A 24,363-nucleotide genomic window follows, 5' to 3' on the forward strand; every position below is an offset into this window, starting at 1 on the left:
TCTTCCTCGTGATTATTGAAAGCTCTTCTGTTTGTCGGAGAAAACGTGACGTGTGTTTTTATGCCTCCACCCCCAAGGGTGGCTGGAGGCATTATGTTTTCGGGTTGTCCGTCCGTCCGTGCGTCCGTCTGAATGGGAAATCCTCGTTTTTCTCAGCAACCACATGTCCGATTGAGATGAAACTTTTAGGGTAGGAGCGATACCCATATAGAATGTTTTTTATGATAATTCTGATGTCATCGGCAATGTCGTATGGCACCTATATTGGATTAAATACAAATAATAAAATATATATTTCTCAGAAACCGCTGAAGGTGAAATTTTAAAACTTTGCACATTGTCAAGTACTCCCAATGGGGAACTAAGTCATGATAATGATGACAACACCGGTGAAGTGGTGTATCAACCATAACTGTTTAAATCGAATTCCTTATCCTAAAAATCTGAAATTGCATGCACATGATCAGTGACCCATTTGTATTGAAATATTAAGTTTATGACATCATAGGTCACATGGTTTGACAGCCATATTGGATTTATCCTTTAACCTGGAAATCCAAAATTAAAAGAATATTATTATATCATGATGGAAGTAAACCCTAAAGTTACACAAATTACCAAATTCAAATGAAACACTACCTTGTTTAATGATGCTTGGATTCACTTATGTAGATGCTGATGTCATGTTCCCCACTTCTCCCATGGTGATGGCAAACTAATAAATGTGCAAGCAAGAGTAAATGGCAATAGAAAATAATATATCAGCTTCAGAAAACTGATCTCACGTCATCAACCTGCTGAACACGGCAATTTCATGTTCCAAATTGTATCTTACTATAATTCACCAAATGTCCATCCGTCTGTCTGTCTGTCTGTCTGTCCATTCGAAGGTACCGTAAAAACTGCTGAACCGATCGCAACGATATTTTGGGTGGGTAATCCTGGGATCTCCAGGAGTAAAATAGGCTATTTAGTTTTCCCAATTTCAGCTTTGGTCTCCAGCATTCTCAGGTTTGGACTCCCGCATAACATTCGCGTTCACATAACGTTCATTGTGACGATGTTTTCATTGTGACGTTTTCCCGGGAGCCGCACAAATGGCTGCACCGTTCGCTGCATGGCTGCACCGATCGGACTCGGTGACCTCGGACAAAGACCTTTTATAAGGACACGGGTTGAATCCCTGCTTGAGAGAATTCCAAACCCCTCCCCGCCATCACGGCCGTCTCTCCAACTTACAATCCCACGAGATATGCAGAAAGGACGACCCAAAACCAATATAAACATCATTAAACATCATTCGTATATAAACATCATTAAAAGTAAATAATGACGTCGGCCAAAGTTCAAACGGCATTTAATCTCTACATGAGAGAATTCCACATAGCTATTTGGGCGGTGAATACGCTAACAGATCACTGTCTCCATCGATCTTGCCAAGGCCATAACAGCTATCGGCTCAAAATCCTTTTAACTGTTGATTTGGTAGTTTTTACAATGAAGGAAACATTAACAATGTTGTTAAAAGTTTATTTTGTGATTAATTGGAGTTATGTTGTTTGGAATGAAAAAAGAGATATCGAGTTCAAGTGAATGACGACATGCCGTGATGGTTTCTACTGTCCGAACATGAACTTCGCGGATCGCCACATGCAGATTCGCCACGGTCCCACAATCGATGTTTCTATACGTGAACGTACCAGTTTGTTTGCGAATGGGTACGTTTTTCATGGAAGTCCTTAACAAACTTGCTGTCCATGTCTGACGTGCGACTGAGGGTGCTACAGGAATGTGGAATTTATTGGCTTCATGCTTTAGCATTCGCCGTATCTGCATTGCCTGTTTGCTTCTGGCCTCCCACCTGTGCCTCGCACGGGTATCTCCCTGGTCACCATAATAACTCACTGATATTGTTTTTGAAATGTCCATAGGATCCCTTATTAATGAACGTTATTGTGTGATTTATTCCAAGATTGTGTATTTTGTTTCAGGTAAGTGGATCAGTCTGTGACAGAATGATGATCTATCCAGAATTGATCTATCCAGAATCTATCCAGAATTGATCTATCCAGAATTAATCTATCCAGAAACTATCCAGAATTAATCTATCCAGAATCTATCCAGAATTGATCTATCCAGAATTGATCTATCCAGAATTGATCTATCCAGAATTGATCTATCCAGAATTAATCTATCCAGAATTAATCTATCAAGAATCTATCCAGAATTTATCTATTCAGAATTAATCTATCCAGAATTAATCTATCTAGAATTTCTCCAGAATTGATCTATCCAGAATTGATCTATCCAGAATTAATCTATCCAGAATTAATCTATCCAGAATTAATCTATCAATAATTTATCTATCCAAAAGTAATCTATCCAGAATTAATCTATCTAGAATCTATCCAGAATTGATCTTTCCAGAATTAATCTATCCAGAATTAATCTATCCAGAAGTAATCTATCCAGAATTAATCTATCCAGAATTAATCTATCCAGAATTAATCTATCAAGAATTTATCTATCCAAAAGTAATCTATCCAGAATTAATCTATCTAGAATCTATCCAGAATTGATCTATTGAGAATTGATCTATCTAGAATCTATCCAGAATTGATCTGTCCAGAATTGATCTATCCAGAATTAATCTATCTAGAATCTATCCAGAATTTATCTATCCAGAATTTATCTATCCAGAATATATCCAGAATCGATCTATCCAGAATTGATCTATCCAGAATTGCTCTATCCAGAATCTATCCAGAATTGATCTATCCAGAATTTATCTATCCAGAATTGATCTATCCAGAATCTATACATAATCTATCCAGAATTGATCTATCCAGAAGCTATCCAAAATTGATCTATCCAAAATCTATCCAGAATTGATCTATCCAGAATTGATCTATCCAGAATTGATCTATCCAGAATTGATCTATCCAGAATTGATTTATCCAGAATCTATTCAGAATTGATCTATCCAGAAGCTATCCAGAATTGATCTATCCAGAATCTATCCAGAACAATGGAAACGGTACAGTATGGTCATTGAAGGAGGGACGTAATTTGGTCAGAGTGGATGTGAGACTTTCCCATGAAATGTTTTTTTTTACCTCCGCCACCAAAGGTATGAGGTTATGTTTTCACCCCTGTCTGTCTGTTGTCTGTGTTTCACCCCTTGTTTGTGAGCAAGATATCTCAAAAAGTTGCAGACGGATTCGGACGAAATTTTGCCGAGATGTATCGTAAGTGACAACGATGAAATGGTTAGATTTTGGTGAAGATCCGGATTCGGATCTGGCTACTAGAATTTTTAAGTGATTCTTCACCATTGGGAGATAGGGACAAAAACGATACATAGCAGGTTATCTCAAAAAGTTATGGACGGATTTGGACGAAATTTTGTGCACACATTGTGTGTGTGACAAGGAAGAATCTGTTCCATTTTGGTGAAGATCCGGATCCGGATAGTAGAACTTTCCAAGTGATTCTTCACCATTGGGAGATAGGGCCAAAACCTATATATAGCAGGATATCTCAAAACGTTGTGGACGGATGATTTTGATTAAATGTGATTCTGTATTGTGATTTTCTGGTCTACTCTGGTATACAAAATGTAAACTGTTCGCCTGGCGGAGGTATGCCCTCTCCTGAGTGCCGTTTTAGTTTTTTTTTAAATGAGATAAAATGGCCCGCCACAAAGCCTTTAAGGCCACTCGAGATGCTGATGACATAACTGAATCCATTTTAAAATGTACTTGCTCATCAGATGTAAAGCCAATGACAAAATCTATAAATGTTGATTGCATAACTGAATCCATTTAAAAATTAACTTTCTCATCGGCATGTTAAAACTTTTATCAGGAAGGAGGAATGACATTCAACTTGCATCATACTTAAATATTTGATCTCGATATTATGTAAGGTATTTCTCAATATTGAACGATGATTTTCCTGGAAGACTTAACCAGAGTGAGTAAGGTAAGACCCAAAAAGCTATTGCATGATTGACTATCTAACTAAAGTGTTTTACTTTAAAAGTTTGTAAAAAGTAAATGTTTGTAAAAAGTAAATAAATATGTGGGGATTTTTAAGGTTGGCTAAGCTAATTGCAGGGCTAGCAGGATGGCCTAGAGGTAAGCATATTCGCATTGAAGTTCGAATCCCGGCCTAGTTATAAACTGTCATCCCGGTGTTTCACAGGCAAGTGATTCATCAACGTGTGTGCCGTCCGTCCCTCGGATGGATGTTAAACTGGGTGTCCCATCTGCCAGCGTTCGTTGGTGGACTTTAAGATCCCATGGTGTCCTTCGTGAAGAGTAGGTGAGCTATCGCCGGCATCCTAGCCAAATTCGAAATTCCTGCCCTCACTACTGCTGGGAAAGCAATGACAAACCACCCAGCATAACCCTTGCTCCGGAAGCTGCTTCGTCAGCACTGACGCCCTGTATAAATCGAGCACGGTACATCAGAATCAGAAGAAGCCAATTGCATTATAAGCCAAACCAGCCAGAAGAGGCCAAACTAGAGAATAAGGAACCGTGCTTTGATCGTACGGAGGTACATGATAATAAATAGAAGTTTTATGATTATTGGGTTTTTTTATGGACGCGTTTACGGTTTTTAACGTAACTTTTAATTGAGGTTTCTATTTCACAGTTTACGGTTATATAAATTAGAATTTTCAATTGCTAGATATCAATAGTGTTTTTTTATAGACGCGTTTATGGTTTTTTACGTAAATTTTCATTGGGTTTTTATTTCAGAGTCTATGGTTAATGAAATTACAATTTTCAATTGCTAGATATCAATAGTGTTTTTTTATAGACGCGTTTACGGTTTTTTACGTAAATTTTCATTGAAGTTTTTATTTCAGAGTCTATGGTTAATGAAATTACAATTTTCAATTGCTAGATATCAATAGTGTTTTTTTATGGACGCATTTACGGTTTTTAATGTAAATTTGAATTGAGGATTTTATTTCACAGTTTACGGTTATATAAATTACAATTTTCAATTGCTAGACATCAATAGTGTTTTTTATGGACGCGTTTACGGTTTTTAACGTAAATTTTCATTGAGGTTTTTATTTCAGTTTATGGTTAATGAAATTACAATTTTCAATTGCTAGATATCAATAGTGGTTTTTAATGTAAATTTGAATTGAGGATTTTATTTCACAGTTTACGGTTATATAAATTACAATTTTCAATTGCTAGATATCAATAGTGTTTTTTATGGACGCGTTTACGGTTTTTAGCGTAAATTTTCATTGACGTTTTTATTTCAGTTTATGGTTAATGAAATTACAATTTTCAATTGCTAGATATCAATAGTGGTTTTTTTATGGACGCGTTTATGGTTTTTTATGTAAATTTTAATTGAGGTTTTTATTTCACAGTTTACGGTTATATGAATTACAATTTTCAATTGCTAGAAATCAATAGTGGTTTTTTATGGACACATTTACGGTTTTTTACATAAATTTTCAATGAGGTTTTTATTTCATAGTTTATGGTTATATAAATTACAATTTTCAAATGCTAGATATCAATAGTGTTTTTTTTATGGACGTGTTTACGGTTTTTAACGTAAATTTTCATTGAGGTTTTTATTTCATTGTTTATGGTTATATAAATTAGAATTTTCAATTGCTAGATATCAATAGTGCTTTTTATGGACGCGTTTACAGTTTTTAACGTAAATTTTCATTGAGGTTTTTTATTTCAGAGTCTGTGGTTAATGAAATTACAATTTTCAATTGCTAGATATCAATAGTGGTTTTTTATGTAAATTTGAATTGAGGATTTTATTTCACAGTTTACGGTTATATAAATTACAATTTTCAAATGCTAGATATCAATAGTGTTTTTTTTATGGACGTGCTTACGGTTTTTAACGTAAATTTTCATTGAGGTTTTTATTTCATTGTTATGGTTATATAAATTAGAATTTTCAATTGCTAGATATCAATAGTGCGTTTTATGGACGCGTTTACAGTTTTTTACGTAAATTTTCATTGAGGTTTTTTATTTCAGAGTCTATGGTTAATGAAATTACAATTTTCAATTGCTACATATCAATAGTGGGTTTTTTACGGACGAGTTTACGTTTTTTTAACGTAAATTTTCATTGAGGTTTTTATTTCATTGTTTATGGTTATATAAATTAGAATTTTCAATTGCTAGATATCAATAGTGTTTTTATGGACCCGTTTACAGTTTTTTACGTAAATTTTCATTGATGTTTTTTTATTTCAGAGTCTATGGTTAATGAAATTACAATTTTCAATTGCTAGATATCAATAGTGGGTTTTTTACGGACGAGTTTACGGTTTTTTATGTAAATTTGAATTGAGGATTTTATTTCACAGTTTACGGTTATATAAATTACAATTTTCAATTGCGAGATATCAATAGTGTTTTTTATGGACGCGTTTACGGTTTTTAACGTAAATTTTCATTGAGGTTTTTATTTCATTGTTTATGGTTATATAAATTAGAATTTTCAATTGCTAGATATCAATAGTGTTTTTATGGACCCGTTTACAGTTTTTTATGTAAATTTTCATTGAGGTTTTTTATTTCAGAGTCTATGGTTAATGAAATTACAATTTTCAATTGCTAGATATCAATAGTGGGTTTTTTACGGACGAGTTTACGGTTTTTAACGTAAATTTTCATTGAGGTTTTTATTTCATTGTTTATGGTTATATAAATTAGAATTTTCAATTGCTAGATATCAATAGTGTTTTTATGGACCCGTTTACAGTTTTTTACGTAAATTTTCATTGAGGTTTTTTATTTCAGAGTCTATGGTTAATGAAATTACAATTTTCAATTGCTAGATATCAATAGTGGGTTTTTTACGGACGAGTTTACGGTTTTTAACGTAAATTTTCATTGAGGTTTTTATTTCACAGTTTACGGTTATACAGTAGAAATTACAATTTTGAAATGGTAGATATTGATTGAGGATTTTTTTAAGGACGTGTTTATGGCGTTTTTTTCAATGTAAATTTTAATTTACGAACACTTTTTGATGGTTCTGGGATTTTTTCCCCGGTTTATCGGTTCCGTTGGCACGCAAAATTTCAGTTTTCTACAACACCTGGAAGGTATCGAACATTAATATCAGTCAGTGAATGAGTCAGTGGTTAGAATGAGCTTTACATGTTAGATGTTCTCAGGTTATGGTTGGCAGGATAGCTTGCTGTTTGATCTTCTTATCCAAAGAAGGCAGTTCACATAACCCATGCGAATTTGTTTTGGTCAATTTTTTTTGCAGTGGAGAGGCTTCTGCAGGATGGATTAGATGTATGTGCACTCACCTTTGAACTGTCTAGCCTGGGTTCAAATCTCGACTGGTATTTCCCATGTAGGCCGATGCATAAATGTTTGCACCGTCCATCGGATTTACCAAGTTTCTTGTGAAGACGGTCAAGTGGTTTAAGCATTCAAGCAAACACTCCATTCAAAACCGTTAAGGAACGGCTGGCTTGGCAAGCACAAGCTAGCTGCTTGGTAAATGAGCACAACCTGGGCTTCCTCCCTTTCAGTTTCGTGTTAAATAGCAGGAGTGAGTTTCAAAAGTTCGCCATGAAAAACGCCATGTTAGCGGCAGGAAGGGTCATGTTATTAACCCAATCCTTGTGGGGTATATAGAGCACAGTAGATCTTCGCTCAGTTCTGCAAGTAAAACTTACCTCACAGATGTTGGGATTCCTCCATATTTCTTTCTTTAGTGTTATAAACAGCATTAGCGACTGTTTAAAAAGCTAATTATACATGTTTGTGGATTATTGATACCGCTAATTGATACCGCTTCCGGTCCGGTCTGAAGAGGACGCAGGCGTCACATGCTCGCCGCTTCTTCGACTGGGCCACTGTCTGTGGCTTACTTTTTTGGTGGTCGTGCGGATTTTTTGGCCATTGAGTCTGCCCTCCGCATAGTCCCGGCTCTGCTCCCTGCTTCGCCTACCCGGCTCCTTCGCCTGCTCGCTGTTTCCACCGGGCATGCTCTCGTGGGTTGTGTCCTTCGCAGCGGTGTGGCGGCGGTTTTCCCGCCGTGATCTTGATTTGTAGCGGCGGCGGTTGATTGCCGCTGCATTTCCCGCTTTGCCGTGATCAACCTTGGCCTCGTGATCGTCTCTTTGCTCCTGTCTGCCCTCTGCTTGGTCCCGACTCTGCTCCTGGCTTCACCTACCTGGCTCCTTCGTCTCCTTCGTTTCCTTGGGCCTGCTCCCGTGGGTTGGGACCATTGTTTCACCTCCTAAACCTTGGCCTCGTGCTCGCCTCTCTGCTCCTGCCTGGCATGGCTCTGCGGTACACCGCCGCAAGGCTCCTTCTGCTCAATACCTGCTCCACCCCATCATGCATCTCTGCCATCAAATCAAATGGACTCCTTCGACGACCCAGGTACATTCACCGTGGCTCCGGTCGTAAGTTTGTATATGTACAATCAGGTCACTCCATCCCCGTCCTCTGGTCGGCTCAGCGCACTCCCACTCATCGTCCCAGCGCACCTAATCACGGCAACGCACAAAATCGCACCTCCTGCCTGCGAACCCTGGCTAAATCACATAAATTCATCCCCGCTGTTCAAAACAACATCAAGCTCACCCTGTTCAACACCCGGTCCCTCAACAACAAATGCCTCATCCTCAACGACTACATCCTGGATAACAAACTGGACTTTCTCTGTCTCATCGAAACCTGGCAACAACAACAACCACTGGACTACTACACGCTCAACCTCACCACACCCAATGGATATTCCTACGTCAATAAACCACGCTCGGAGGGCCAGGGTGGTGGAATTGCCGTTATCCACCGTCAAGTCATCAGGACCAGCCTCATCCCCATCGCCTCATCCTCATCCTTTGAACACCTGGCTTTTAAACTCTCTGGTCGCACGCAGTCAGTCATGGCTGTCGTCTACCACCCTCCCAAACCACACCCATTATTCCTGTCTGACTTCTCCTACTTTCTGACCCAGCTATGTTCCCTCTCCCCCTCAATCCTCCTCCTTGGTGATTTCAATATCCACATGGACTCCACTGACTCCACAATAACCACTGACTTCACTGATTTACTCACTTGCTTTAACCTCACTCAACATGTCAACTTTCCTACGCATATCCGTGGTCACATTTTGGACCTTGTCTGCTCCACTGGATTAATTTTGCACCATCTCTCTGGCTCCGACCTCACCCTCTCTGACCACCTAGCCATCACTATGACCATCAACATCCCCACCCCAACACCAAGACATTATCGCACTATCAACTTCCGTAAGCTAAACGCTCTTTCACCTACCTCATTCTCATCCACCCTCTCTGAAAAAATGTCCACTTCTCCCTTCATTGACCTCCACACCCCTTCCAACCTCACTGACTACTACAACCACACTCTCTCCTCCTGCCTTGACCAGCTTGCGCCTGTAAAAACCAAAACAGTTTCTTTCACCCATTCTGCTCCCTGGTTTACCCCTGAACTCCGCCTGATGAAAACTCGTGCTCGCCAACTTGAAAGACTCCGCAATAAAACAGGTCTCACAGTTCACTCCCAAGCCTACAAGGACCACCTACAACACTACAAAGATGCCCTCTCCCACGCCCGCTCCGCCTACTACTCTCAAATTATCCACTCTGGCTCCGGAAACCCAAAAGCACTCTTCTCGACAATAAACAAACTCCTCCGCCCCCTGGACACCACCACCCAGTCATTCACAGTAGACAACTGCATCTCCTTCCTTTCTTTCTTCCAACGCAAAATTGACAACATCTACAACAGCTTGACCACCGCCGCACCCGCTCCCCCTGCAACCACCTGCCCCCCCTTATCCTGCCTTCCCCTGTCTCAATTCTCCCGGTCTCCACTACTGACCTCTCTGAACTCCTCATAGGAATGAAAACTGCCACCTGCACTCTTGACCCCATCCCCTCCAGCTTTGTCAAGGCCTCCCTCCCTGCTCTCTCTCCACTTATCACTGCAACAATAAACTCCTCCCTGTCTACAGGCATCATCCCACCATCCCTCAAAATTGCTGCTGTTACCCCCATTCTAAAAAAACCTGGTCTAAACCCTGACACCTTAAATAACTTCAGACCCATCTCCAACATACCCTTTCTGTCAAAAGTTTTGGAACACGCTGTAGCCGCTCAACTCAAACATCACCTCTCTGCCAATAACCTGTATGAAACATTCCAATCCGGATTCCGCTCCAACCACAGTACTGAAACTGCTCTCCTCAAAATCACCAACGACCTTCTCCTCTCCTCTGACGCTGGCAACCTCAACATTGTCGTCCTCCTCGACCTCAGCGCTGCCTTTGACACCATCGATCACACCATCCTCCTCACCCGACTTGAATCCACCTTTAACGTTACCGGCACTGCCCTCTCTTGGATTAAATAATACCTCTCTGACAGACGCCAGTTCATCTCCATCAATAACTACAAATCCCCCACAGCTCCCCTCCCCCAAGGTGTCCCCCAAGGTTCAGTTCTTGGCCCCCTCCTCTTCATCCTTTACCTGTCCCCCCTCGGTCACTTAATCCGCCGTCATGGTCTCCAATTCCACTGCTTCGCCGATGACATCCAGCTTTTCATCTCCACCAAGTCCGCCTCCACCGACACCCACTCTATCCTGACAAACTGCATCTCTGAAATAAAATCCTGGCTTCAAATCAACTTCCTCAAACTTAACTGTGATAAATCTGAAATAATCATCATTGGCCCAAAAACGCTCACAAAATCCACCCATAACTTTGCCTTCAACATCGACGGTATCCCAGTCTCCACCTCCCCTCTCATCCGGAATCTTGGCGTCATCTTTGACCAAACCCTCTCCTTCGACAAATACACTAAACAGATCACAAAGACAGCCTTCTTTCACCTGAAAAACATCGCCCGTCTCCGCTCATCCCTCTCCTCCACGGCTGCAGAAACCCTCATCCACACCTTCATCACCTCCCGTCTGGACTACTGCAATAGCCTCCTCTATGGTTCACCCTCAACAATCACCAATAAACTCCAATACATTCAGAACTCCGCTGCCCGTCTACTCACCCATTCCCGGACCCGTGACCACATCACCCCCATCCTTTACAAGCTTCACTGGCTCCCCATCTCCCAGAGAATCCAGTACAAAATCCACCTCTTGACCTACAAAGCCCTCCATAACCTGGCCCCATCCTACCTGGCTGACCTCCTCTCCAGACGCACTCCCACCCGCAACCTCCGCTCTGCTGGTACCAACCTCCTGACCCCCCCCCCCCCCCCCATCCGGACCAAATTCAGATCCTGGGGGGACAGGGCCTTCTCCATCGCTGCTCCCACCCTCTGGAACTCACTACCTCACACCATCAGAGACTCCTCCTCACTCACCACATTCAAAACATCACTCAAGACCCACCTGTTCAGCACTGCATTCAACATTCAACCCACAGCATTTAACCCCTGACTATCACTTCTCCTTCTCCCTCCTTTTGCTTTAAATATTTCCCTATTGATTCTTGTCTTTTTGCAATTGTTGTTTTCATGTTTTGTTATGCATTATGTTTTGCACTCTGCCAAAGCACCTTTGGGCTTCATGAAAAGCGCTATACAAAATAAATGAATTATTATTATTATTATTATTATAATATTTTTTACTTCTGGTGGAGGCTGTTGGGCCGTTGCTTCCACGAAAGCGCCATGATAAGCTATTTATAAACGTTGACTCGACGTTTGTTCGAGGAGGAAGAACCCTTTGGGGAAGTGGATTATTATTGGTATTAATATTGTTTCGTAATGACATTAATATTATGCTATTGTTATGAATTTGGGTAGAGGAATATCTAGAGCCAGATAGATCTGTATAGGTAGGTATTCAACTGTCACGATAGGGAATCTACCCTGTAATCAGTTCTGTGTTTTTAGGCGGTTTGTCGGGATAAGAGTATACCTGTGAACATACAAGGATGTTCGGGTGTTAAATAGTGTAGGGAATAAGATAACACCCCTTGTGCGTCAGACCTGGTAATCATTTCTTTGTCCCTTATGGCATTGCATACACATATAAACACTTAGACAGGCCCTTTAGTGCACACAGTAATTAAATCCCTTTCCCTTACAACGACATTGGAAAACAGGCAGGAAGCCAGATTGGGGCACTGCCGGATGGCCGCCGCCAGCTACAGCTCCGGCAGGCCTAGCAACATCGAGTGACACGAGCTATAACCACGCTACAGGGAACGTGTGATTGGTTGGCGTGGAAGGCGCGAACCTCCAGCCAATCAGGGCGAGCAATATCGGTGCGGGAAGCACTCGGCCAATGAGAGGGCGCCAGCAAAACAGAACATTGGAGGAGAGTCGAGGAAGGTTATAAAAGGGGGCGCTGGATGACATTTTCTCTCTCTGACTCGTCTGGGCTCTGTCTCTCTCTTTCCTCACTGGTCTCTTGTCTCTGCGCTTCCCTTCTTGGTCTTGGGAGGTCCAAGGTGGTCGTTGGTTCGCCATCTTCGTGGTGCTTGGAGCGGTGCTCAGTGCTCGGTGCTTTTGTTGCTGTGAGCGGGTGGGACCTCGTGTGCGATCAATTTGGAGCTTGGAGCGAGGCGTGCCGCTGAACAGACGAGGCTGGGGTGAGCGGGTCGTTCGAGGCCTGGTGGCGCACGAGCGGGGCCGAGCGGAGCCGCGTTTGGACGGCGGACACGACAAGACGACGGACAGTTAAGACGCACCACATTTCACAAATACATGCCATACGCTTATTTTCCTTTCATTCATTCCTGTGTCCTGTTGTTGAGTCTGGTGTGTGGGATCCCAATATAGGACCATTATTTTATTACCGTCGTGTTCCTTGTTATCGGGTTCCGTGAATAAATCTCTATTTTTGTACATTCTAATTTGGTGTTCGAGTACGTTAATTCCCAACAGGACCGGAGCTGTAGTCGGCGCGCTCCAGGTAAGCGCTTTCCTGCTTCTTCCTCTACCATTCTTCTTCCCGTGCTTCATAGTCAAATCCGTGTTTGGTCTTCGCCTCCATTAAATCCTTTTGAGCCTTCCGCGGTCCCTGGTATTAACCGGAGGGATTCACACGACACTATTATCGTTAGTTTTGTTATTAGAAGCGGCCTTGGAAAAACGCCACGATAAAGCTAATTTAACATTGACATACACCTCAACACGAAACCCCATTGACGGCAATGGCGGGGAAAACATGCTCGGGAGAGAAAACCCCTTAGGGATGGGGGGCAAATTAATGAGCGACAATTTTCATTGTGTAATACTTAGTCATCCTGTCAACTTTGGTTGAGATTGGATAAGTATTGATGGAATGTATCGCGGTCAAAAAATCATCAGACAGACAGACGCCAAATTGCATATTTTAGTATGATTTGTATTAAACAATTATATCAGAAAACCAATATTTGTTGTAATTAGTATTAGTTTTATTTATAAAATACTATAACGATTCAAATGATTCCTACCGATTCAAAAAATTCAACTAAAATCACGTCTCAGAAATATCACCGACAATTCCCTGTGTTGGAGAATAATGTGTACAATGTAGATATGGTTACGTTTATGTTGGGCTCATTGGGTTTGCCTGGAGGCCATTTAAATTAATTAAGAGGATTAACGTAATTAAGAGGATTAAAACCCACTTACATCATGATACAACTACCTCCATCACCTAAGGTGGAAGGAGGTTATGTTTTCACCCCCATCCATCTGTCTGTCTGTTCGTTTGTTTGTTTGTGAGCACGATATCTCAAAAAGTTGTGGACAGATTCAGACGAAATTTGGTGGGCAGGTTGTGTGTGTGACAAGGAAGAAGCATTTCGATTTTGGTGAAGATGTGGATCCGGATACTATAATTTCTCAATTTCTAAGTGATCCATCACCATTGAGAGATAGGGCCAAAACGATATGTAGCACGATATTCCTGAAAGTTGTGGTCGAGTTATGACAAAACTAGGCGGATGAGTTCGTTAGGCGACAAGAACAAGCGATATAGGCTATGAGCCAAGGGGGTTGGTCGGTACCATACAGATGGAGTAAGGCTCATTGTGATTTTTAGCAAGATATATGTCCCTAGATATGAAAAAAAAGTGATAGCAGTGTATAACTCTCGGCCATCTCTGTGTTATCACCCGAAATATTATTATACGCCTGCTTCGTTTCGCCAAAAAATGTGATATTTGCTAAAATTGGAATAAATATGTTTTTAAGGCCCACAGAGTGCCAATAATTTGCATACTGGATGCCAACTAATATAGTAATGGAAATATAGAACATTTGTGGGGGTTATTTATCAAAATATTGATATAATGACAAAAAATATGTTAAATTTAGTGAAAAAGTGGTCGAAATCGCTTCGAGTTCAGAATTCACATTGTACATTTTTGTCAATATTTCAAAAATGAAAACTCCCAGAGTAACATTTGACCCCTCAAAATCTTCGCAAGGAACCACTGCATTGGAATATATCATTACTTTGTAATATGGTGGTTGTTTGGGGCACATATTTTGGCGAAGTTCAAAATATGTTCAACCATACCCCCTAATTTTGATATTTTGGAACGAAACATAGCTTTTGAACATTTTAGGTTTATTCGTCTACTACTTTTGGTATCTCAGTGTAATTTTTGGTATTAGCTAGTATCCTAAAGTAGGTTTGTAACATCAGCTACATTATATTTCACAATGCATGCAAACTTGCTCCACACTCTAGGTTTGTCATGATCTCTCGAACAAATACGATCTCGATCTCGACACTCTGTGGTCCTTAAAAACATATTTATTCCAATTTTAGCAAATATCACATTTTTTGGCGAAGCGAAGCAGGCGTATAATAATATTTCGGGTGATAACACAGAGATGGCCGAGAGTTATACAATGCTATCACTTTTTTTTCATATCTAGGGACATATATCTTGCTAAAAATCACAATGAGCCTTACTCCATCTGTATGGTACCGACCGGTCAATTTGGGGGGTCTGGCTCATAGCCTAATACAGATTTTGGTTCAGGTCAAAATTCAGATCCGGCCTATCGGTGGGATACAAAATGCAAACTGTTCATCCCAGCGGAGATATGCCCTCTACCAAGTACCGTTCTCGCTGATTGTGCTATATTGTGTGTGCCCGGTGCCACATACTCCCACATACCCTACCGTCTGGCGGGCTGTACATGCGACACTATTCTTGTTATATGGTTGTATCAAAGAATAGATGCACAATCGATGATGTAATTACAGCGTTTTAAGCCATATTGCTCAGAAACCTCTTTCAAAATACAGAAAATTGATTTGAAAGAAAAACCAGGATATCCATCCTTGGGTATAAAGTAGTTATTTGGATCCAAATATGGCAATTCGATTTTATCAAATAAATTAGTAATGTGAAGTGCACCATAAAAAACTGAGGAATAACAATCAAGTAGAAAGTCACAAAAAAATCAGGGGATGTGTCAGGAACTAATTGGGACTTAGTAGGCTTAGATCTGGCCCAGCTGATAGGCTGGATCTGGATCCGGACATGAACAAAAATCTAATGAGCTTGTTCCTGTCACCATGTAGGTACCAAACCTATCCACCAAGTTTCGTCCAAATCCGTGCACAACTTTTTGAGACATCATTTTAAGAGGATTATGGAAGTACAAGATTAAGTTGACAGTGGGGAAGTGGGACAACAATTGGGCGCAACATACCTTGTGCTTCAGACTTGTGGCAGGGATTCCATTAATGTTGAGAGCTTTAGATTCCGCATAATCCAGGAGAGACGGATGTGATGCTGCGGTGGCAGCTCGGATGGAAAGTAAAATTCCATTGATCTATGGACAAAGGCTTTGTATACTTTGAGTACCGGTCGCTCTGATTTTCGAAGGAAAGACTTTGATCGACAGAGGATGCCCACATCTGTGGCTAGGTTTAGACACCAGCTTTGCTATGTGGATAGCCGAAGAGAGGTCATGACTGCTGGTGAGGCCTACAAGTTCAAGAGACTGAACCTCTTCCAGTTGACCATGGGAATAGACAGCTAGATTAGTTTGACGATCCTTCCGAGTGACAGGGTGAGACAACGAGATTTTCTAGGATCGAAGGACAGGTGCCATTTCTCAGACCAGCATCGAATCAGTTACAAATCAGCAGAATGATGCAGCTGCTGTCTGCTTAGCAATGGGATGGGGGTACTATATGACACAATGTGGATTCTTCTTCAAAATGGAAGAGAAGGTTTTCCAAAGCATTTGAGAGGTCATTAATATAAATGATGAACAACACAAGGCCTAACACTGCAGTGGGGGAACTCCAGCCTCTTTCTCTCTCTATCTCTTCATCTTTCTGCATTCTTATGATTTCACTCTTGTTTCTTGTGTTGGTATTATGGTTGTACAGAGAAAGATAAAATGCCCAATTGAGGGCTGTGGATGAAAGATAACTTGGTCTTGTATGATCTGCAAGGGACTTTCCTACAATCTACAATGGTATTTACAATGGAACAGAATACTTCGAATATGTTCCATTAAAATTCCTTCTGCAATTCCTTCCGTTCAATTAAAGGTCGGGTTGCAATAACAGCTCATTGGGAATTCCAGATTGAACACTGTGCACAGCAGAACTTTATCGAATTGTATGTATGTGTGTGGATGTATGGTTTGTTTAGCCATAACATACATACACATACATATCTGGAAACCCTCAAGCTGTCCAACATATATATATATATATATATATACAGTCATGTGAAAAAGTAAGTACACCCCATGTAAAGTTTTGACTTTTTCAACATATTTCGACATACAGCTATTTTTTTTATTTTTTATTTTTGTATACAGAGTCGAGGCTCGTGAAAGAGCTAACATTTATCAAACAAACAAATCAAACAAACAAGCAAACAAAGTATATAAAAAGGGGAGCGGTCGACAAGATGGGGAGAGAAGGGGAGGAAGCACACAAACACAACATTTGAGGGCAGGGACATCGGGAGATGTGTGGGAGGGAGAGGGCCTGGGGGCAGGCAGGATAGGTATAAAACGCAAGGACACCAAGGACTTCCAGGAAAGAAGACAAAAGTCACCTCAAAAAAGTGGATTTGGGGTGAAATTAGCGGGGGTAGAAAAGATCAAGGTTTTGGATTGGGGAAGATAAGAGATGGTGGTGAACAGCCGTTTTAAAGACCTGGGGGGAGGAGTGGGATTGAAGAGAGTGAGGGAGTTTGTTCCAGAGGCGGGAGAAAAGAGGAATGAAGGAGTGAAGGTGAGCAGAGAGTCTTGATTTTGGCAGTTTAACCATAAGAGGGTTGCAGGCAGATCTTGTGCGACCTGCAGGAATATTTGGGGGACAGAGCCCGGAGAGAGCTGGGGGAGCAAGGCCGGAGAGGAGTCGGTAGAAGACGGAAAGACCACCAACCTGCCTGCGGTGAGTAAGTGAAAGGCCCTCGGAGATAGCGTCATCGCGGGAGATTCCAATGATTCTGAACGCTTTGGTTTCAACAGCGTGAAGACGAGCTAGGTGTGCGGCAGGAGCACCAGCCCAGAGGGGAGAGCAGTTTCCATTGAGCTGCGGATGAAAGCCTTGTATGTGGTGAGGAGCTCAGGTGTGCCAAGGAAGGACTTCGCACGACGGCGGATGCCCAGTCGGCGACTGGCTTTGGAGGCCAGCTTGGAAATGTGGTTTTCCCAGGAAAGATCATGGCAGATAGTGAGACCCAAAAGCTTGAGTGACAGAACTTCTTGGAGAGGATTATTCAGAAAGTAGATGGGAGGGTTGTCCAGTCGGTCTTTTCGGAGAGACATCGTAAGAGTGTGAGATTTGTCAGGATTGAAAGACATGTTCCACTTGTTTGCCCAGTCTGTGATTTTGTCCAGGTCTGCAGAGAGTGAGGAGGCTGCAGACTGCCGATCTGAGGGATGAGGAATGGAGCGGCAGAGAGTGGAGTCATCAGCAAAGAGATAGAGAGGATTTTCAAGAGAGTCAGAGAGATCATTGATGAAGACCAGAAAAAGCACAGGGCCCAGAACACTGCCTTGGGGAACTCCAGCCTGAACAGGAAGAGGAGATGAGAGAAACCCATTCAGGGTCACACGTTGACTACGACGAGAGAGGAAGTCCGCCAGCCATGCGTGGAGATTTCCATGGATACCAAAGGAGGAGAGTTTGGTGAGCAGAACGGGGTGCCAGACCGTATCGAAGGCACGTGATATGTCGAGGGAGACAGCTCTAATTTCCTGTTTGGCATTGAGGACCTCCATCCATTGTTGAGACAGCAGAAGCAGCATGTCCAAAGTAGAGTGACCTGGTCTGAAACCAAATTGATGATCAGAGATCAAGCCATTGGAGAAGAGGAAATATTTCATATCCGAAGCAATGATGGATTCCATGACTTTGCTGATAATTGGGAGAAGGCTGATTGGTCTGTAGTTGCTAGGATCTGTTTTTGCACCTTTTTTGTGCAAAGCTGATTTCCAAGCAGATGGCAGTTGACCTTGAGCAAAACAGAGGGTGAAGAGAACAGAGAGAGGGAGTGAAAGAGCGGAAGCACAGGATTTTAGGACCCGTGGGCTGGGCTGATGCCGTCAGGTCCAGGTGAAGAATCAGAGTCGAGGGTTGACAGAAACTTTTCCACCTTGTCAGGAGGAAAGGACACGGAGTCCAGGAGCAGCTGGGTACGACTGGGTACGGTGGGTACAGAGAGGGATGGGTTTGGGACACAAGATTTAGAGGCAAACACAGAGTTGAGACATTCAGCTTTTTCACGTGCGGAGTCAGCTGTGTAGCCGTTTGAGGTAAGGGAGGGGATGGAAGGAAGAGGAACAAACACCAGAAACAGATTTGACCAGACACCACCAGGATTTGTAAGATGGAGAAAGATAAGAGAGTTCGGTCTTGAGAACGGAGAGATATTGTTTCCTGGCTCTCCTGAGTGTGGACACACACTTGTTTCGGGCTTTGTGATAGGAAATGAGATTTCCTTCCGTTGGATTTGCTTTCCAGGAGACGAAGGCAAGTTGTTTCTGGGCAACAGCCTCACCACAAGATTCCGTGTACCATGGACGGGAGGAAGGGTATGACAACTGAAGACGAGATGGGATAAATCTGTGCATGAGAGAGAGCAATTTACTTTGGAAGAATTCCCAGGCTGAGTTGATGTCAGAGGTGGAAGAGATGGGAGACCAGTCCAGATGATTGATGGCTGCTTGAAGACCACCATGCCAGTTGGCCTGAGTGAAATGCCAGACTCGTCGATGCTGAGGAGGCTCCCTGAGAATGGTCAGAGAGATGTCCAATTTAACAAGCACATGATCAGATGAGCCGATTGGAGCAGAAGAAGAGCAGCAGACATTTTCAGGGAAGTTAGTCATAACCAAGTCCAGAAGAGAAGATGCTCCGTTGACTGAGATCCGGGTCGGGAAATTGACAGATTGTGTCAGTCCCAGTGAGTCACAGAAGTCCTTTGCTGAGGAGCCATGGCTGGTGAGAGTGGTACCCACACCCAGCCAACTGGCATGGTGACAATTGAAATCACCACATATGAGGAAGAGAGAGTTAGGATGAGTAGACAGAAGTTGGTCCATATTATCAGACAGCGAGATGTAGATGGAGTCATCACTGTTTGGTGGACGGGACAACACATATATGAACAAGAGGTGGGAGCGAAGGGGAAGCCGTAGTCAGAGGTATTCCTGGGGGTGAGGTGGAGAGAGTGCAGTGCAGGGCGAGTGAGGAAGAGAGTTTTTGATAAAGATAGCAACCCCACCTCCAGGACGAGGCTCAGGTCTATCATACCGGAGGAGGGAGTAACCCGGGAGAGATACTGAGGAATCGGAGACATCATAAAGGAGGAAAGTTTCTGTTGAGCAGATCACGTCTGGTTTGATAGAAGAAACCTGTATGGAGACATCAGTTGAGTTTGAACGAAGGCCCCAGATGTTTGAGGTCCATACCGTTAATGAAGAGGAAGGGGGAGCATCGGATACAGAACAGGGGGGGAGGAGGGGTAGGGTAAGATGTGGAAGAGGTGGAAGAGGTAGGGAGAGCTGTTGAAGGTGTGTCAGAGATTTCAGAATAGCTCGGAGAAAGGGAAGGATGGGGCGGACAAAAGGTTTGATGGTGATTGGGTGAGGCACAATGAGGTGTTATTTGAGGAGGGGGTAGAGCGAGGCAGAAGGTTGGGGGAGACGGAGGTGAGAGTTGGAAGAGGGAAGAAGCAGGGAGGACGCTTTGAGGAGGGGGAGTGAGAGGGGGGAAATTGAGAAGAAATGAGGGTGGGGAGATTTGAAGGGGAGGGGCGAGGGGGGAGTTTAGGAGGGAAGGGACAAGGGGAGGGATTTGAAAGGGATGGGATATGGGGGAGATTTGGAGGGGAGGGGTGAGGGGGGAGTCTAGGAGGGGAGGGGCGAGGGGGAGTCTTGGAGGGGAGGGGTGTGGGGGGGTTTAGGAGAGAAGGGGCAAGGGGGGAGATTTGAAAGGGATGGGTGATGGGGAGGATTAGGAGGGGAGTGGCAAGGGGGAAGATTTGGAGGGGAGGAGTGATGGGGAAGATTTGGATGGGAGGGGTTATGGGGAAGATTTGGAGGGGAGGGGTGAGATTGGATTTTAGAAAGTGTACGATTTATGGGAAACGAACATTTATTGCAAAATGAGTTTCTTGTGACCTTCGAGTCAAAAATACGTTTAAGGACGCTGGAGGGAGGAAGGAGTGCAGTAGAGTTTAGGTAATGTAGAAAAGAGACACTGTAAGAGATGGAATTTTTTTGGGGGATGAATAGATTTGGTGAGAAAGTCGAAAGCAGCCTTTTGAAGAAGAAGAAGAAAAAGGTGTTATAATAGATGACGGAATACAGAACTTGAGGGGAAAGTGTAAACATGTTTAGGTTAATAACAGTGAACGTTAACAGTGAACAGTAATAACTGTTATTACAGTAACAGTAATAACAGTGAACGTTGTTCGAAGAACGAACGAACGAATAAACGAATGAGAACAAATAATAAGAACAGAGAAGGAAATGTTTTTTTGGGGTTTTTTTGAGTTGGTTTTAAACAAGGAAGTAGGCTATGGGGTGAAAAGACTGGGAAAAGCAGAGAACGAAAGTTATTGGAGCACATAAGAAGGACCGCTGAGAGGAAAACGAAGCCTCAAGGTTGGACACTGTACAAGGCCTCAAAAGACACGGCACGATTTAACATGATTTTCTCTACAGGTATGAAAGATTTGCACCGAAAATCTTCCTCGGGACACACGATACGTACAACACCATAAAATAAATACAATTATAACGAAAATACAAATGGGAACAATTACTTAACTTCGATTTCGATGGAGAGTGTGGACAGCTGCGAATAAACGAAAACCTCGCCGGCAAGACCGGAAGCGGAAGCGGCAAGATAGACAGAGATAAAGAAGACGGGACTCTTTGGCGAAGCCTCGCTCACCCGACGTAAGCCGAGGGGCTTACCTTTGTCCTCAAGATCTCATATTTGATCTCATTTCAACAATATTGAAAGATAAAGGTGATATAATATAACAAATATCATGAAACATTTACATTTTGTCATCAATTGTATAATTTAAATACACATTAATGCAAATTTCACATGTGGAAAAAGTAAGTACACCCCAACATTTATCACGACTTCAAATACCTCAAATTAGAATCACGTGCACCAGCTCAGGTGCAAATTATTAGAACATCGTTAGAGAGGATCTTGGAGGAACCTGTCTTATTTAAACCTCAGACATTTAGTTTGGTTTGCTCTTTGTTGTTGAAGTGAGCGGTGTCACCATGCCTCGATCAAAAGAGCTCTCTGAGGCCTTCAGAAAGAAGGTTCTAGAAGCCTACGAGTCTGGGAAGGGATTTAAAAAGATCTCCAAACAATTTGAAATCAATCATTCGACTGTCCGGAAGATCATCTACAAGTGGAGCAGACTCCAAACAACTGCCAACTTGTTCCGGCCAGGCGGCCCCAGCAAGTTCAGCCCGAGAGCAGACCGCAAGATGCTGAAAGAAGTCTCTAAGAACCCCAGAATGTCATCACGGGACCCACAGGTAGCTCTTGCCACTGTTGATGTCAAAGTGCACGAGTCTACCATCAGAAAAAGGCTGCACAAATTTGATCTACTTGGGAGGTGTGCCAGAAGGAAATCTTTGCTGTCCAGAAAGAACATCAGGGCAAGACTAAAGTTTGCCAATGAACACCGAGACAAAGACCAGCACTTCTGGAACAATGTGCTCTGGACAGATGAGTCAAAGTTAGAGCTATTTGGCCACAGTACCAGAAGACATGTTTGGCGAAAACCAAGGACAGCATTTGACCACAAGAACCTGATACCAACTGTAAAGCATGGTGGTGGAAATATTATGGTTTGGGGCAGTATTGCTACATCGGGGCTTGGGCAGCTCACCATCATATAATCCACTATGAATTCTTCATTGTACTAGAGGGTGCTTGAGGATAATGTGAGGCCATCTGTCGGGAAGTTGAAGCTCAACCGAAGCTGAACATTGCAATATGACAATGACCCTAAACATACCAGTAAATCCACCAAGGAATGGCTGAAAAGAAAGAAAGGGAGGGTTCTGGAATGGCCAAGTCAAAGCCCGGATCTCAATCCCATCGAGATGTTGTGGGGGATTTGAAACGAGCTGTGCATGCAAGAAACCCCTCAAACATCGCACAGCTGAAAGAATTCTGCATGGAGGAGTGGGTAAAAATTTCGATGTCCAAAAAAAAAACAGTCGATGTCAGAGACTGGAAGACAGTTATAAGAAACGCCTACTTGAGGTTGTTTCTGCCAAAGGGGCAATACCACCTCTTAGAGCCAAGGGTGTACTTACTTTTTCCACATGCGAAATTTGCATTTATGTTTATTTAAATTATACAATGGACTACAAAATGTGAATGTTTCATGATATTTGTTATATTATATCACCTTTATCTATCAATATTGTTGAAATGAAGATCAAATAGCTGTATGTTCAAATATGTTGAAAAAGTCAAAACTTTACATGGGGTGCACTTACTTTTTCACGTGACTGTATATATATATATATATATATATATATATATATATATATATATATATATATATATATATATATATATATATATATATATATATATATATATATATATATATATATATGTATTTATAAAGGGGATAATCTGCGTCGGTGAAATATCATAAAAGAAACATAAGGGTGAAAAATACAATGTTTTAAAAGAAACACCATTTGTCAAAAACACTGGTTCTTTTGACAAAGGGTTATGCCAGAACGTTGATCGTGTTACTTTTAAAACGGTGTAATTTTATCATTATCTTTCTTTTATATATATGTGTGTGTGTATATATATATATATATATATATATATATATATATATACAGACTTGGCATTTAATATGGAATATTTTTTTTGTGGGGGTGAACTTACTTTTCAAGATGTCTTAGAACCAAAAGTTCATTGGAATTATGTTGAAATTATTCTCGATTTTGTTAATGTGACCTTTAAAAGAAACAAAAACCACATTTGACATTTCGAAGCAAATAAATTGATCCTTGAAAGTGATGTAAGCTGATATCGAACTCAATTCATGGACAGTACTGTTAAACTTCTGTACGTTTTCCAGAAGTATCTCTTTATTTTGCACATGAGCAAAAAAAAATTTTTCACAAATTCAAAAGTTAAATTACGACTGGGATTACGGACAGTAAAATTACAGTTCAGTGCTTCGTGTAACCCCCACGAGCATTCAGGAGATCATGTACACGTTGACGCATGCTGTTCACGAGATTTGCCAAGGTTTGGACAGGAATCGCTTGCCATGCAGTGACAATAGCCTGCTGCAATTCACGCACAGAAGTCGGCTGCTGGTCCAAGTGGTCGATTTGACGCGTTAATTCTGCCCACAAGTTCTCTATCGGATTCATATCCGGGGACATGGCAGGCCACTCCATATGCTCTACAACACGGTCAGCAAGAAAGTGTTGGATCATGCGAGCACGATGAGGCCGTGCATTGTCATCTTGGAAGACAAAGTTTCCTCGAAAGGCTGCACGAGCAAATGGAAGCAATGTTTCTTCCAGAATGGCCCTGTACTTGAACTGGTTCAGGTTTCCATTCAGAACAACCAGGTCAGTTTTGCCCCCTGCATGAAAAGCCTGGTGTTGGGCTAGCGGCTAGGGCGCCGGCTTAGGATCCTAGGATCCTGGGTTCGAATCTCGGTCGATCGCTGAATTAATGCCAGGGGGGTTGACTCAGCCTGTCATCCTTCCGAGGTTGGCTAATTGAGTACCAGTTCACTGGTAATTCCCTGTTTGTCGTTGAAGGCGGCAAAAAGGGTTGGCGTCAGGAAGGGCATCCGGCCGTTAAA

The sequence above is a fragment of the Myxine glutinosa genome, chromosome 2, assembly GCF_964187855.1.
Source record: "Myxine glutinosa chromosome 2, kmMyxGlut1.1, whole genome shotgun sequence".
Lineage (NCBI taxonomy): Eukaryota > Metazoa > Chordata > Myxini > Myxiniformes > Myxinidae > Myxine > Myxine glutinosa.